Below are 4,205 nucleotides of genomic sequence, written 5' to 3'. Positions count from 1 at the left end.
TAGAAACAGCACTAGCAGCAGCAGCAGTAGTAGCAGTAGCAGCAGCAGCAAAAGCAGCGGCAGCAGCAGCAGCAGCAGTAGTAGTAGTAGTAGTAGTAGTAGTAGTACCAGTAATAGCAATGGGAATATAGCATGGTATAAAATTATAGTAGTAATAGTAGTAATAGTAGTAGTAGTAGTAGTAGTAGTAGTAGTAGTAGTAGTAGTAGTAGTAGTAGTAGTAGTAGTAGTAGTAGTAGTAGTAGTAGTAGTAGTAGTAGTAGTAGTAGTAGTAGTTGTTGTAGTAGTAGTAGTAGAGGAGTTAGTGGTGGGGAAGGTGGTGATGGTGATGGTGGTATAGTAGCATTAGCAGTGTCTGTTAATGTCTGGTTGGATGAGACAAACAGACATCAAGAAGGCCAAGCCAGTCACTGGCAGTCAGGACCGAGAATTGTGGAGTCACCGAGCATCCTTCACGGCGACAGGGAGAGGAAAGGATCAAGGAAGATTCATGACATATAGTGGCATTAACGCGACTCAGGAGAGTTTACATACGTTTATTACACTTTCTTTACTTCCTAGGCTCGAAAAATATATGCGTTCATTTCTCTCCGTTAGAGTACTACGTATAGGGACAGATGATGACCCAGAAGAGCAAGTGCATTAATATCGTTGTTGAAGTCCTCTACTATGTTCAGAATAGATGAACTGTGAGATTCTATAATGAGTGAGGAAAAACACCAAAAGTAATGGAAAATAATGAAATTTGTCAACCAAGATCTGAACATGTTCGTTCATCATATTACCTGTAATCCTTTGGCTAGTAATGGGAACATAACAAAAAAAACTCGTTCGTCTTATCTCTACAACTTTAATCATGCTGAAGCAAGTCACTGGTGGTTTCAAGGATGTTTTCATGATTAGAGTGATACTTCAACAAATATTCTGCTTTATCAATAGAAAAATACCCATGAGAAACCGACAAGCCATCCCTGAAACCTTAGAAAATAACCCTGGTGAGAAATGACACTCTTACGTAACCTGGGACTATCTTAGTGAACAAGAAAACCACAGGCAATAAAGTGAGAATAAGTGTAATGTGTAGGCGGCTTTCTGTCATTTGTCCACGAGCTAAGTTGATAAAGTAAGAGTAATTGAAATGCGTAAACAATACTTTATCATTTGTCAAAGTGCAAAAAAATAATTGATAATCAACAACAAGGATTTATACGCGATTCGCGACACTCTCTCTCTCTCTCTCTCTCTCTCTCTCTCTCTCTCTCTCTCTCTCATTTTGCTTCATTTTCTTGAGCACGATAGAAAGCAAAGAAAACAAGATACATAAAGGAAATTAATAACTTTAGCATTTAGAAACAGGATGATGGAAGGAATACAACGCCTTCAGAGAGAGAGAGAGAGAGAGAGAGAAATTGTGTGTGTGCGTGTGTATGTATGACGTCATTATGTAACAGTACAAATAAGAGAAGCAATACGATTAGCATGTTAAAGAAAGAGAGATAAAAAAGAGCAAACAACAATTCTTAAAATGTCATTTTCAGAAAACGTTTCCAAGTAATCCGATAAAAGCAATACATGTCCTCAAGGTCACAATTAATAGACGTTGTCACCCCATGCAATGAGAACGCACTCCTTTAGCATTTCAGCGGCACTGAACAAGAAAACGGGAAGACGCTGAGGCATCACTTCAGGAAAACGAGATACCACAGGATAAGAGTTCCTTCACTACTGCGGTTAATCTTTGTCAACATTTTGAGCATCGTAAAATTTACAACTATTTAAGAGACAGTAGCACTAGCAGCATCTCAGACGCTGCAGATGATGATGGGGAAAATGGCCTTAGTTAAAGAGTTCATAAAAAAAGTGTCCTTTCCCCCACCCCTGTCGCCTGGGATATCCTGGGATCCCCGCGGAGGGCTTGAGGGGCGGGCGAGTGACTGGCGTGGTCCCGTGAGGCAGAGTGAGGCCAGAGGATTGACTTACCTGTGCGAGAGGCCAAGGTACAGGTGGAGAGTGCGAAGTACGGGACTCGAGTGAGGTCTTCCCCACCTTTCATCTTCCCTCCCTCCCACCTCCCTCTCACCTCCCTCAGTGCCTCCTCTCCCTCTCTCCACCCTCCCTTATGTCCAGACGCCTCCCCTCCCTCCCTCACTTATTCTCTCTCTCCCTCATTTTTTTCATGCTCATACAATGTTTTTTCATCTTACTTTTCATCTTTCTTAATTTCCCCCTCCTCCCTTGTTTTTCTTTCTTTCTTAATCTTTCTCTTTACTCGCTGCCCCATTCTACTAATTCAGTCGTTTCCATCTTTCCTCCCAGCTCCTATCTGCCCGGTGCCCCCACGTTGCCTTATCAATGATAGTGTTATCAAAGCTCTCCAGAATCATAGTTGTCTTAAGATTCACAGATTTCCTAACATCGAACATTGTCTCTACTAAAACTGTGACGCGTGGATGAGTAAATTATCCTGTTCTACATTATTTCGTCTCAACTATCTATGCATCTCAGTCTCATCGTCTTGCATGCTGTGTGTGTGTGTGTGTGTGTGTGTGTGTGTGTGTGTGTGTGTGTGTGTGTGTGTGTGTGTGTGTGTGTGTGTGTGTGTGTGTGTGTGTATTCACCACTGTCGCCTGCTAGTGTGTGTGTGTGTAATTCAACTCGGTCTCCTGCTGGTCACCCAGCCAGTCTTCCTCATTACGGAGCGAGCTCAGAACTCATAGACCAATCTTCGGGTAGGACTGAGACCACAACTCACTCCACACACCGGGAAAGCGAGGCCATAACCCCTCGAGTTATATCCCGTACCTATTTACTGCTAGGTGAACAGGGGCCACACATTAAGAGGCTTGCCCATTTGCCTCGCCGCTTCCCGGGATTCGAACCCGGCCCTCTCGATTGTGAGCCGAGCGTGCTAACCACTCCATTACGTTTGTGTGTGTGTGTGTGTGTGTGTGTGTGTGTGTGTGTGTGTGTGTGTGTGTGTGTGTGTGTGTGTTTAATCTCCATTGAGATTATCCTGCTGTAGTTTATGAAGCTTAAGAATTAAAGTAGTTTTGTTTTTTTCTTATATTAGAGTGTTTTGGTGACAATCTCTCCCCTCTTCTCTCTCTCTCTCTCTCTCTCTCTCTCTCTCTCTCTCTCTCTCTCTCTCTCTCTCTCTCTCTCAGTCAAGATTATTCTATATAAAATTGATAACACTAAATAAATTAAAATTGGTCCTTTATATCGTTCTGTTTCTTAATTTATCATATACACATTTTGTCGCTCTTTACTCAATTTCAATTTTCAAGTAAGGTCGTCTCTTCGGCAGGCAAAAACACAAATGAATAAATAAGTTAGTAAAAAACTAAGAAATTGATAAGAAATGCATAGTCTGTCAACTTATAGACTATTTGTATGCGTTTGTAATTACTTTCGTCCAACAACAGACGGAGCTGAGCGTTACAAAGAATTAGGATGATGTGCCCGGCTTGTCCTAACTTAGGACCATGATCTAAAACACCTACAGAACTTCTCCACTACTTTCAAAAGGCTCTATCTGAAGGAATACGTTTTTTAAGGGCGTTTTATGGTTCAATTGACAAATTGAAAAGATCTATATATTGTCAGATAAGAAGCATTCTTGAAACCCAGTTAATTATCTATATGAACTTCTTAATTATAGTTTCATCCTCACTGCCTGAACTTCACTTACTCATAAATAAGAGTAATTTTGCTTAGTAAAAGGTTTGGGATCATGAAGATGGGTGGGTTGCGTCCCCCACATATTGTGACGTGAGGTTATCGGAGCTGTATGGGTTTGCGTCTGGGTTATGAAAGCGTTATCAGTAGCAGTTAGGCTCTGTGAACCTGAGCTTAGGATGATAGGAGGGAAAGGAGAAAAAAGTGTGTGTGTGTGTGTGTGTGTGTGTGTGTGTGTGTGTGTGTGTGTGTGTGTGTGTGTGTGTGTGTGTGTGTGTGTGTGTGTGTATGTGTAACGCATGTGTAGTACCACCTGTGTGTGTGTGTGATAGTGACATGTTGTGTTCAATGTTCGTCTCTCTCTCTCTCTCTCTCTCTCTCTCTCTCTCTCTCTCTCTCTTTGATGAAGATTATCCTCATCTTCATCTTAATCTTCATCTACATCTTCTTCTTCTTCTTCTTCTTCTTCTTCTTCTTCTTCTTTTTTGTTTATTCATTTTAATATAATTGGAAAATAAAATAAAAAC

The sequence above is a fragment of the Portunus trituberculatus genome, chromosome 32 (assembly GCF_017591435.1).
Source record: "Portunus trituberculatus isolate SZX2019 chromosome 32, ASM1759143v1, whole genome shotgun sequence".
Classification (NCBI taxonomy): domain Eukaryota; kingdom Metazoa; phylum Arthropoda; class Malacostraca; order Decapoda; family Portunidae; genus Portunus; species Portunus trituberculatus.
The sequence above is the reverse complement of the archived record's forward strand: the minus strand, read 5'-3'. Positions refer to the sequence as shown.